Source organism: Motacilla alba, chromosome 15 (assembly GCF_015832195.1).
Source record: "Motacilla alba alba isolate MOTALB_02 chromosome 15, Motacilla_alba_V1.0_pri, whole genome shotgun sequence".
NCBI classification, from domain to species: domain Eukaryota; kingdom Metazoa; phylum Chordata; class Aves; order Passeriformes; family Motacillidae; genus Motacilla; species Motacilla alba.
The window spans coordinates 4,034,864-4,047,955 of NC_052030.1; the positions used below are offsets into that span (position 1 = coordinate 4,034,864).

The 13,092-nt window shown below is 41.8% G+C and overlaps 1 protein-coding gene across 6 annotated transcripts in view; it reads left to right on the top strand.

Moving 5' to 3' along the window:
* TAOK3 (TAO kinase 3) overlaps positions 1–13,092 on the top strand; it is a 79,092-nt gene that overhangs the window by 22,168 nt on the left and 43,832 nt on the right. For all 6 annotated transcript variants that reach the window (XM_038152070.1, XM_038152071.1, XM_038152072.1 and 3 more), the window contains one exon: positions 12,033–12,122. The gene's annotated coding sequence lies outside the window, so the exon portion shown is untranslated. The remainder of the gene's footprint in view (positions 1–12,032; positions 12,123–13,092) is intronic.

Genomic DNA, 13,092 nt, shown 5'->3' on the forward strand with positions numbered 1-13,092 from the left:
TCCTTCACATGGACTTTCTTTAAGATATTTAAAAGCAATTCTAGGTTATAAAAAACACAGAATGGCATGATTTAAAGTATATATCTGTCACAAAAAAGAAGGCTCCTCTCTGTGGTATGAGGATGGCTAAGCCTGATAAAATGGTTCTGAAAATGTTTACTGTCAGGCAAAACACTCTAATTTCTCCCATCTGCAAAACAGAATAATATTTATATTCTCTGAAGGGTAAAGTGAGGGGACCATTTCTCTGGGAAACTGAGCATCTTTTTCTGGTACGTAAACTTTTTATGGATCCAAAAATGAGTATTTTCTCATGAGCATTGACATCTCCCTGCACAAATAACCTCAGGGCTATGCAGAATATCATCAAACAGCAGAAAACCTTTATCCTGTGGGCATGTCTGGTACTTGGAGGGCTACCGTGAGGTTGGGTGATATTCTTTATCAGGAGAAAATTGGCTTCATCTGTTGACATCTTGCTTAACAAAGGTATCAAACCCCTCCAACCTCATTTCCCTGCTCTTTTTCCTCAACACACACTTCCCAAAAATCTAAGTTGAGAAAGGTAAATGGAAAATAAAGTGTAATCAAAAGGTAGGGGTGGTGAATGTGAATAGATATTTGTGTATATTTAACTGGGGTAAAAAAAAAAAAGTTGGGTTATTTCAGAAGAATTTGCCTTTAATGCTGTGAAGGGTGTATTTTTGTGGTTTAGAACCCTGTATCTCAATAAATACATTTCTTAGAGGAATTTAAGCTGAGTATCTACCCCCTAAGCTGGTGAGGTTCACACCATGAACTGAGAGGAGAATGAAATGTGGGAAAACAGGAGTTTTATCCAGCCCTGCTGCTGGGGAAGGACTCCAGTCTGTCTTAATAGAAAGCAGAACTGGAATAGACTGACGTAAATGACTGATTTTTTTTCTGATTTAAGTCCAACAACATTGCCTGCAGGGGAAAACACAGTTGGCAGAGACATCCCTGGTGATGAAAGCTTTACTGTAGCAGCTAAGATTAGTTGTCTTTAGACAAAAACCTCATGTTTTGTTTAATCTCCATTCAGGCTTTTTTACCCCCTTAAAAAGGTTAAAAAGGTAACAAGTAGGGCAACGAGATCATATCAGTGAATGAACTGTAGATGTTTTATTCAGCAAAAAGACTATTTTGGTTTATCTTAGAAAAGTTTATAATTGCTTAATTGCATGAGATTTAAGATTACAATACTGAAATTCTACTGCAGCCTTCAAAGCCTGCTTTGTTTAGCATCTCTTTCAAGGCAAGACTTGCAGGAAAAAAATGTAGTGGAGCACTTTTTTTTTAATAGAAAATGGGGAATTTTTGTCAAAATTCAAGACTGAAAATCAAGGATGCCTGGCCTTATCTGGTGGTTTTGAGCTTGGTTTTTTCCGCCCTGCAAAGACAGCCTTGCTACAGCAGAGGATGTAAATAAGCATTTGTATAACTGGGGCTTGCTCACACAGTCATGGTGGCGTGGAGCTATTTTATCTCAGTATCTGTCCAAATAAACAAGGCTTTAAGTGGTCGAGTGATGCATGGAAAGCACTGGGCTTTAGCTGCTGAAGTGGCTCTGAGAAAGTTGTTTAGATCAAATTAGGAAATTGTGGAACACTGGGATGCTTCATGGCAATATTTGTAATGTTTTAGCTCTGGCCATGGTCAAATGTAGTTGTTGGTCAGTGGGGACCAGTTCTGAGCCAGCCTTGGTGGTGACTGGATCCACAGGATGCTGCTTGAAGTTTTGATCAGTGTTTTATCCACAGTAACCATACTTCAAATGGCTCTGATTCCCAGAACATCCTTGGAATAAGTTTGACAGTTCCAAAGAGCCCTAGAAAGTATAACTACAATTTGGCTGTTAGATGAAAACAAATCTAGATAGAGGAAAAAGAGGTTTTGCCTCTCCTTGCTGCAGAAATCTGCCACAGAAATATGAAATAGATCAAGAATTTTTATTCGTTATCTTCAGCTGTCACTCTAGATGTTGGAATACCCTGAAGTGCCATATCAAATAGAACTATAATATTTGGCAAGTATAATTTCTTACCAGGAACAATAAATGTGGCTTAAAGCAGGTTTTTTGTTACTTGTCAGGGTAACAGCAGGTTTGGAGTCAGATGGTTTGAGCAGGTGTGTGTGAGAGAAAGGAAAGAGGGAAGTGAGGAGGGAATGTACGGGATTGCTGTGGGAGCCTGCCAGGGATTTCCTGTGAAATTCTGGATGGAGAGAGACCTCCTGAAGTAAATTCACAGGGAAATGTGTGGTGCACTTGTGTGTGACTAAGGGGCATGCTGAACTGCATCCTGAGGGATGGGCACAAACCCCAGGAGGTGCTGCTGGGACTCTGCCTTGGCCCTGTGCTCAGCAGCCACGTGGGCTCCTCACCGGGGGAAACTTCTCTGTTTTCCACTGCAGCTCTCAGTTACCTGAGCTCTTCATTCTGAGCCTTGCACTCAGAGCTGCAAATGGGTGAATTCATCCTTTGAGAAGGTTTTGTTGCTATAATCAGAATAGAAAACGTAATGTTTTGATGTCCATCCATACTTTTGGCCATGGCTTCTTATCATTGCATTTATCCCAGTGCTCCATTTGCCTGCTGTTGACTGCCTCTGCCTGCTGAGCAGATGTTTTCAGAGAGCTGTCTGCAGCAACCCCCAGGTCTTTTTCCTGTGTGGTTACAATTAATTTAAAATTCAGCAATGTGTAGAGTAGCTGAAAATATTACAATTGCTGTCTGATACCCTATTTTTGTACCAAATGCATTTCACCAGCCCCTGTTCTGCTGCTGAGATCTCTCAGGTCTGAGTCACTCAAGGTGGATCTGACTGTGTGTGTTTTTATCAGCTCTGCTATGAATTAAAGTTATCTATGAGACAAGTGACCAAAGCCTTTTTGGTGCTGCTAATTCAATATACACAAAACTGTGTCATTACTCCAGCAGCTGTCTCAAAAATAGAAAACTGCTCAATGGCTTTTTTTGGTGGCGATTCAAAATAGTAAATTATCATTAGAGCAAAAATAAAGCTCAGTCATATCTTAGAGCAATCTCCACACGGTTCTGCTTATGCAGTGTTTGCCAATAAACCTGAATTTTTGTTAGCCATTGAACACACATTCCAACATCAGCTGCCAGTTCCTTGGCTTCTCATGCAGAAATAGAGATGTTTCTAAATTCTGGTGGCCGTTCATTTTGCTTTGCTATCCTTTTTGTTATATTTTCTTGTTTTAATGATGTCTCTGACCTGAATTTCTCTTGCCTGTCCCCCCTGCCCTCAAATGCCATAAATGTGCATCACTGCCACCCCCAGAAGCTCCCTTGTCCCCGCAGTCCCTTCCCAAAAGATGTCACTTGGGATTTTTGTGCAGTGATCTGATGTAATCTGGGGACTCCTCACAGAAGCTGGGCCAGCAGTGAGGAAGTTTGACCCTCCCCTCCTGATGGCTTCTTTTCCTGGGCTCTGTGAGCCTTCAGAAGGCTCCATCAGTGACCAGAAAATGGAATTGGAGCTTGGATAACATTTTCTCCAACTGATACCCGTGGTGTCTTTTGCTGCACCCGTTTTTCGTTTTTTAGGAATTCCAGCAGACAGAAATGCACTCAGTGTTTGTGCTAAAAGCTTTTCTGGTTGCTTGGAAGGGAACTGCTGCTCGCCTGATGGTGTTCCTATCGTAGCAAACTGCACTGCTGAAGTAACTCATAAAATACTCTGTTTCCATGGTGATCTACCTTCCACTTTTCCTACAAGGACCCACTAGGTCCTGGGAGACAGACTCTACTTTCTTTGCCTGTGAGAAAATTAGTGACATCCCATATTTTCCCCTAAGTTCTGCCTTGTTTTCTTTATACCAAGTAGTTGGAGTTTACTGATTTTTTTTTTTTTCTCTCTGCCTTTAACACTCTGAAATATTAAATCTCAGCACATTAAAGCTCCTCTGAGGATGTCCCTGTGCCCAAGGATGCAGCACTGAAACTTGCATGGGGAATTTTGAGTGGAAAAATGAAATTCAGGCATAGATTATTTAAAACGAGGATTAAGATCAGTTAAAACTCTGTAGTGATTGTTCAGTGCTGCAATGCTAATTTAAAAAATAGAGAAGAGAGAATGCTGAGGGGACAGGTACCAGGTGGTGCATCCTAATCCAGGTGACTTTCTCCCTGTCCCTGCCTCTGCCAACCTCCCTTTGCTGGAACCAAAACTGTTTCTGCCTGAAGAAGGCTCTGACTTGAGTTGCAATGTTGAGTTCAGTTTACACATCTGATTTCAGTGCTCTGTGAAGCAAATTTTTGTTTGCCTTCCAGTACTGTTTTAAAGTTGTAGTTTTTTCTGCATTAAAGCAACATTAAGGGCCTTTTCTGACCTGATAAAAACCAAGATGACAAAACTTAAGGCTGAAATCACAGACCTGAACCTCTCAGTTATCCAGTTATTTAAAGAGTCTCTGGGTGTCATATATTCTCATGTAATGGCAATAATGACATGGTGTGGCAGCTGTAATTTCAGTCTTTACTCAGAATTTTTTTATCTGCTAAAGCAAAATAATTGTTTCAGTTTAGAATTCTGCAGGATTTTGGTTTTGGTTTTTTGGGGTTGGTTTTTTTTGGGGGGTTGTTTGGTTTTATGTTGTTTTGGTTTTGTTGGATTTTTTTTTGTTGTTGTGGTTTGGTTTGATTTTTTTTTTTTTATTCTTCCTTAGCTTTACTCTGGAATGTGTAATGGACCTATTTAACAATATATTAAAGTTTTTCTTCCTTATTATTTCTTAATTTTCTTTTTTAATTTTCTTTTTTTCCCCCCATCATGTGTGTTGTCCATTATAGCCTCCTACCTGGAAGGAGCCATTCATTATTCCCAGTTATAACCCTGCATGAAAACTGGCATCATTCCCTGTGGGTTTTCTTTCCATCTCAACAGGCTCTGTCATGCTGTTTGGGGGTGGTTTGCTGTATTGTGGCAGGAAAAAAATCTATTTATTACTTTCTTAACCATGATACTTTGGTATTTTCATGATAACTGGGAGAACTTGTGCGTGCAGTTAAGGGCTGTGATTGTCACAAGGGTGTTAAAGTGATCCTGAAGAAGGGGGATCCATGAGGGGGCTGTTGTACAAATGCATGTGATGACTGATACAGCAAACTTTGATTTTTTTCTGAATAAAAATCAGCACCTGATCCTGCTTCTTTCCAGACTTTCAGCCATCCAGTGTTCTTTTCATAGAGGATAAACACTCTCTTCTTGGATGCAGTTATTAGATGATACTAAGGAGATTTTTGGATGTTAGCCACTCATATTTCACTTCTATCAGTGTCTTTTATTAATGGCCACAAAAATTGCAGGTTATAAATGAATAAACTTAGGAAGCCAATGGATAACTCATGTAATATTAATGACTGATATTTCCTTGGCTGGTACCTGCTAGACTAAGTCTATCACCCTTTAATAATAATATTCCCATGTGAAATGGACTTTGTTGGGTTTTCCCAAATAAGCTTTTTTTCATTTAACTCCACTTCTGAAGCAGACTGTGGCACCTGGTTGAAACAGGTACAGCCATTTCTGCAGATACCAGCATGGAACAGATTCCTGGTATTTATGTTAATGGTTGTGCCTGTAAATGGGTCAGGAGGAGAGCTGCATGTGCTGCAGAGTCACTGAGGGCAGGTGGAGCAGAAATGATAAACTGAAGCAGTCCCAAAAGCTGCTTCCCAAAATGTTATCTCTGGCTGGTGCAGAGCAGGCAGGAAGGAAGGAGGGCTGAGAAAGGAGAAGTTGTAGCAGGGAGAGATTCAGGGGGGCAAAGAAAGGGGGAACTATAACACAGTGAAAAAAAGGTGTCTTGGGGCATATATGTCATGGAATTGTGGAAAGCCAGGTTGGGAATGTTGTAGAAATGTGTTGGGATGCTGTGGCTTTCTCTGCTTAATAATCTCTGCAGCAGTAGGTCAGGATGAGGAACCTTTCCCTTTTATCCATGGAGAGGAGGAACAACATCCACAGCACTGTGCAGCTCACCTTCTGTAACATTGATGTTTGGGGCTGTTTTATGAGGGTTGTTTTATTAATAATCAGTCATGGTGAAGATTCCTGGATTTTCTTAGAATCATGAAGAACATGCTTCATATATACCTTTCCCTGTCCCTTGAAAGAGAAGAAAAAAGTTAAAACCCTACAATTTGGTTGGTTGTGGGAGGTGTTCTCACCCTGCATGACCAGGGAATGTCTTTTCTTTTCCTCCTCCATGTGCACAGCCTGTGTCTGTTTCCTTTGTGTAAGGACCTCCTGCATGATTCCTTCTGGCCACTTTTACTGTGATGCAGATCTAGAAAATCAGTACCTGAGTTTACGTTTTCTTGCACAGAGAGAATAAACAGGATTTTAAAATAGAAAGCTCCTTTTTTCAAAGTCAGCTAATGTTATGACAAAATCCATGTAGCTACACCAGGACTCCCTCACTGACTGCCCTGCTCTTACATAATGAAATCACATTTTGCCCCAAATGGCATCACAGGATTTTTTTAATGTAAGTATGTTCCTGTGCCTGTCCTAAAGCACACCTTTTCCTTGCTTAGCACGCAGTAACTGTCCAGTAACATAATTATATGCTTGCCTCAGGTAGTTAAATCTAACAGTCCCTGCAGTTTCTGCCTTTAAGGGACAAATCAGAAGTCAGGCCATATAAGTCATGATAAGGAAACTACTTTTAAAATACAAAGAATTTTGGTGTGTTCAGAGTTATTGTGGCAGTCACTTCTTACACTTCAAGAAAACCTGAACTGGAGATGAGGTTTCGTTTGCTGTTTAAATGACCTGGTGGCCACTGTGGTGGCCTCAGTGTGCCTGGGGATCCTGCAGCTCTGAGCTGTAATGCAGGTGAGTAGGAGCAGCTCAGATCTCACTGCACCATCACCCTGGACACTCTGGACACCTCTGGGAATAGATTTGTCAGTTGCTGGATGGGGTTTTTGTTTTATTTTTCTTGATTACGTGATGGTCAAAATATAAACTCTTTTTTAAAAGTACCTAAAAATAACTTTAAACCACAAAATGGATCCAGCTCTTTGGAAGCCATTACCTTAATAGGTAGGAAACTCTGAGTGTGCTGGTGTCTCTTGAGGTGCCCACAAACAAATCCAGTGACTTATTTGTGCCTCTGAGTAGCACACACAGCATAATACTCATCAGTTTATAATGGTCTGGAGTTTTAAGCAACATGATGAAGAGCCTGATGAAAACACTAAAGAGAAGAAAAAGATGGTGAAAATAGGAAGGCAATTTTCTCAATTTCATGACCCATCTGTGATGCTTTTTAGAGATGTTTTGGTGAGAAGATCTGATGAAATTTGTATTTCTGTGTATGATGCTACTTGGGCTTATGTATGTTAGGGTTTAAAATTATTCCCAGATCTTTCCTCCCTTCCAGATGTACTGCTGAATTATTTCAAGTGTGCCATGATGAAATATGATGAAATGTTGTTGCTGGGAGCAGGAAGCCTTTTTTCTTGCCTTTATTTTTAATTAGGCAAGGTTTATTTTGTGACTGAATGTGTTTAATCTTGTTAAATAAACCTGAGAAACTTTAACAATGCTCTCTAGATTTTATGGTAAAATACAGGTTCTAATCCAAGACATGTTAATTACCCTTAAACTTAACAAGGGCATACGTATTCCATTAAATTGTTTTCAGTTCAACAGGAAAACTATTGGGAAGCTACACCCAGTGCCTCTTGCTTTTTCATTACATGTCTGTTGTGAGAATGATGCTATTTGACTTTTATACTAAAGCCCAGGCCGTACCCCATGATTTTGGGTAGCTGTGATTATACATATTTAGCAAAGCAGTGGAATTTCAGAGCACAACCGAGACTATTCCTTTGGGGAGGGCTGGCCTGTGGCTTGATTTCATACGTGTTGAAACATTCCCCATGACTAAAACTGATTGTTTCTTGAATTTAGGCCCACTGATTTTATTTTTTTCATATTTTTCTTAAATAAGGTTGTCTTATTTTAATTTTTAATGAGTTTATTGTCTTTTGCTATATAAATGGTGGTCATAGGGGAATTATAAATTGAATGTTTCCTTTAAAACTACTGCTCCTCATCAGGAAATAAAGCTGGTTTTGTGAAGGTATTTTTCTACAACAAGCCCTGGAAGTTATTAGCTGGATTTCATACCCCAGGGGCAGCGTGCAGCAGTGGCCTGGGTCAAAACAGTTGTGATTCAGGGTTTTATTAGCATGAGTAATGTGTGAACTCCTCACGACCTGATGCACACATGAGCTCTGTGCTGCCCTGACCCCCGAGCACAGTGCCGGGATGCAATTCCAGGTGCAGTGCAGAGCAAACGCTCCAAAGGGAAACTCCTGCACTTCTGCTCAGGAGCTGGAGGTGGTGAACAGCTGTGGCTGCACCCAGATGTTTGTAGGAATGGGGGTGGCATTGACTTGGATGTTCTGGGGAGTTACTCCTTGGAAAAGCCATCAGTAGAGGGGTGTTTGAGGAGCTGCAGCTGGTACCACTGCGGTGGTTCTGGTCACACTGTCCAGCTTTCCTGGCAGGCTGTGTCCCCATGTCCTGACTCTGCTCCTCCTGCTGTGTGCCCTCAGGGACACTGCCCTGATACCTGCAGAGCCCCAAATGCTCAGGAATATTTGTCCTTCCTGCTGAAGGTCACTGGGTACCTTCTGTTCCAGTTCCATCCTGAGTGAATCATTTTGCTTCAGAGAAATCTGAGGGAAGGACATGAGGGGACTTGCTGCTTCTAGACCAGAGTGAAATCTTTCCTGAGTGTCTTGGAATTGGTGATTAATTTAAGAAAACAAAGGCTGTAGTGGAGGTGCTTTTTGTATGCCCTGTGTGTATTTTGAATTTCTGTGCTAGGTATGTGAATCTGACAGGTTTGAGCGTTGAAATGGGTGAAGTGCCTGGAAAAAACACATATGTTGTGTTTACTTACATCAAGTTAGCTGGGAAAGTAATTCTTAACAATCAAAGAAATTACACTGAACAGCTTAAAACGTGGAGGTTCCAGAGCGTTGTCCGAAAAACTTCTCTGAAAAAATGGGCTGTTCGTCCAAGGCTGTGGTCTTCATGTGAGGGAATCAGCCCAGGATGAAGTGTTTGTGTTTTGCCTGGCCAGCCAGCCATATGTACTGATTAAGGGGAAGGGGAAGAGCCCCAGCTTCTTAAAAACAACACAAAACCTGCCCAAATCAAACCAACAAAACCGTGTCAGTTTGTGGGTGGGGACTGCAGGGGAACTTGAGCACCTTCCTTACTTCAAGCTCAGAAGGTTTCTTACTCAGTGCAGTTACCAGCTGAATTTATCTCAGAATTTCCTTCTTTATGTTGTATTCCAGGTTTTGGAGAGACTGAAGTGATGAAATGGGGCTCTGTGCTTGCTGGTCTTGGGAAAATAATTCTGGTGTGAATTTATTCCCCTCAAAATAGGCATCTAAAAATGGGTGCATGAGCCATGTCATGTTGCTCCTCCTCTGAGTGGAATCTGCTGCTGGTCCACCCTGTTTCCTGTAGTTTGTTTTTCTGCATGGAGTGGAAAACTTTGTCCTTGTTTTGGGAAGTACCCTGGTGTAGTTAGGAACTAAAATTAATTTTGTGAGTTTCTGGGCAAATTTGAAAGAGCCCCATGGTGCTGAGAGATGCAATTCAAACTGGTTTTTCATAAGCCACATGCTCTGAGTTCTCAGGTTTTTCTCATTGACTGACACAATTCTAGATCCATAGATTATTTGGAAATGTCAGTTTAGCTCCTCTTAAAGATGCTTCCAGTTGTGTTTTATTCTTCTATTCAAGTCAAGGTGTTTTTTGTTGATATTAATACAGCACCTGGAAGTTGTAAGTGGTAGGAGACAACCTTTGTGTAGCAAAAGTAGTTAATTCATGGTTTTTAAATGGGTGGGTTGCTTAGCATTGAGGAACCTCTGCTGTCTGAAAAGAATGCTGATCTCCCAAACCCTCAAAATCTAGAGCTGCTTGTCACTGCCCTATGTCACTGCCAGTGTAATTAATGATGTTTCTTTTTGAGGTCTTCAGGACATGTAGGGTCTCAGATGCTGCTTTACAAGGATGAAAAGCAGAAATCCGGCTTCTAATAGAAATTGTTTCTTGGTGTATTAATTCAGCACTTTGGTAATGAAAAGAACCTGCTCAAATTTGCCATACCTTGAACTTAAGTTTTTTCTACTAATGGCACTCAGCTCTTACACTGCTCTGCCTCGATTTAAACCATTTCTGTTTCAGTCTCCACATATCTAGATGAGAGTTGTGATGTTAAGGATTTGTGACCTTGCCAGCCTAAATGGAAGAGCTGTGATGTGTATTGGTGGTGTTTTACCCTGTCCAGGACCCAAACTGTGGCTCTGGTGCTGTGGTGGTGACTGCAGAGGGCTCTCAGGATTTGTGGGATCCTGTGGATCACTCTGTGATCATGTTCGATCAGCACAACTCAGGTTGCTGTTGATTCACTTTCCATCCTAAGTTTTTTGATTTTCATTACTGGGAAATGATAGCCCTGCTGAGCAGACTTACCAGGAAGATTTACTTGCCTCACTACTCCTGTCTGCCCTAATGGGAAAATTACATTATTACTTAGGGCTTAACTCTAAGTATTGACATTTAGCCTCCCATTTTAAATACCTTGAATACTGGAGCTGCACAGCCTTTCTTAATGGCAGAGAGGTTCATCTGACTGGAGATGGATAAACTGTTTTCTCCATCAGTTTGTTTTTCTTTTTTTAAAGCCAGATGGATTTTTTCTGTTGGCTGGAGAATGCCAGACCTGAAATACTGCATTCTTTGCCCTGTCTGCAGGGCTGCAGTAAATATAGCACCTTTGGGTGAGGCCAATCAGCTGAAAATGAATAATCATTTCATTCATCTGGCTTTTGTTTATATTTGAGATATTTTTTTAAAAAGCAAAACAGTGCGGAACCTTTTTTTGGTGCTCTTCAAATAGCCTTTTAACGGCTCGATACTATTGGCCTGTGGTGAGATAAAGTAACAAAAATAACATTTTTGGTAATGTTAGCTATTAAGAGAAAGATTTCTGCTCATTTATGTTTTCCCTAATAAAGGAGAGCATGAGTTAGTGTGTCATTAAATCAGGTGCCTATTAATTCAGGTTTTGGCAATGTAACTATTGCACTATGCTTAACTTGGAAGCATTTATGCTGTGCATGTAGCTACAAGATAACATTTTCCATGAGTTCAGGCTATTCTCAGCTCTCCCTGTGTCCCACTCCCCTGAGGGGACAGCGGTGGCTCTTTGGGGGTGTCCCTACACCCATGGGAGTGGGTCCCTGCAGTGGGGGACGTCCCCCCCTGTGACCCAATTGCAGCTGATGGGGCTCACTGGCTGGTGCTCCTTTTCCATCTTCTCATTGCTCATCCTTTCCCTGGTGGAATTCAGCAGGGTTTGACTTCCCAATGCCCAGGGCTTTCCTTGGAACCTTGTGTGTCATCAGGCAGAGCACAGAGACTCAAGTAATGAACACAGCCTTGGCAGCTTCTGACAGAATCACGGAATGGTTTGGGTTGGAAGGGACCTTAAAGCCCGTCCAGTGCCACCCCCTGCCATGGCCAAAGACACCTTCCACTGTCCCAGGGCGCTCCAAGCCCTGTCCAGCTTGGCCTTGGACACTTCCTGGGATGGGGATTTTTTTCTGAACTTTGTCCTTTTTATAGATTATCTAAAAAACATGGTCTGAGAGGGAGCTTCCTGCACCCTAGCAAGCTTAAGAGTCTTTATAAAAGCCGAACAACTTGGCATTCAACCTCTTTTCCTGGTTTTCTGTCCAGTGATATATAGTCCAAGGGCTTTGGAGCACAGGAAGTGCTTATCCTCACCTAAAGACACCCCATCAGCATTCTCAGGCAGTTCTCCTTGTGCTTCCCCTGTGGCCACTGGCCTTTACTGGATGTGGTGGTTCTGTGTGTTAGAATAAGGTGTAAAACTTCAAAATCATGTTTCTAAATCCAGTTCCTTGTTTTTCTTTGCAGAGTAGGAGAGTCTGGAGGGCTGGGAGCACGGGACAATGCTGCTGGAAGGAATGTGAGCCACGGAGCATGGTTGGTGCCACAGCTATCCAGGTGGGCTCCTCTCACTGCCCCTCTCCTCCTTGCTCCATCACTGACCCTCAGCCAGCGAGGCTGTCTCAGCATCAAGCCAAAATTCTGCTTTCATCCACGTGGGACTTGAAGTCCAAAACCTTCTAAAACCTTTTCTATGTGTGTTTTAGTTTAAAATTTATCCGATTGTTACATTTCAGCTGGTCTCCCACTAAATGTTGCCCTGGTTTGTATCGTGGTGTAGGCTGAAGGGCCTGGTGTGTGTTTGCAGGAGTTTGTTGTGCACAGACAAGATGAGGCCTCAGTAAAGGAGGTGCTGAACCACAGGTGTGAAAGTACCTCCAGACTGATGGAAACTGCTCCAAGTGACTCGGCTGCAGCTCCTCTGCTGCATTTCACAAGCCAAAAGCAGATGAGTAAAGGCCCCCATCAGTGCTTTGCACACCAGCATTTAATGTGTCAATGCAGATTTTTCAAGATGTTTTGTTAAGAAACTGAAGACTTCCTGATATTAGGATGTTTCTTCTTTTAAGAAACTGAAAACTTCCTGATATTAGGATGTTTCTTCTTTTTTTTTTTTTTTCCTCCCCACACAAATAAAATTTTGGGGACAAATACTGGAAGTCTTCATTTAGATGCAGCTCAGTTCTGTGCTAAGGAAGAATTTAGGGAGGCAAAGGTATGCCCTATAGGATGGAGGATTCTTCAAAAGTAGTTCTGTGTGCTGGGAGCAATCACAATTCAGCAGCACTGGCTGTCATGCAGCTCTGAGTAAATAAATGAGAAATAACAATTACATGGCTGCAAAGTGTTGCTGTGGAATAGCAGCTGACTTTTCCACCAGCACCAGCTGGCAATTGGGAGTAGAGAAACAAAGCAAACAGCCCAGGAAAGTAGGAGGAACAACAGAGAGGGTCTAAAAACTGACACACTGGGAGCCTGGCGTGAAGAATAACAAACTCCTGTCACAGGATGTTTTGCATAGCAACAG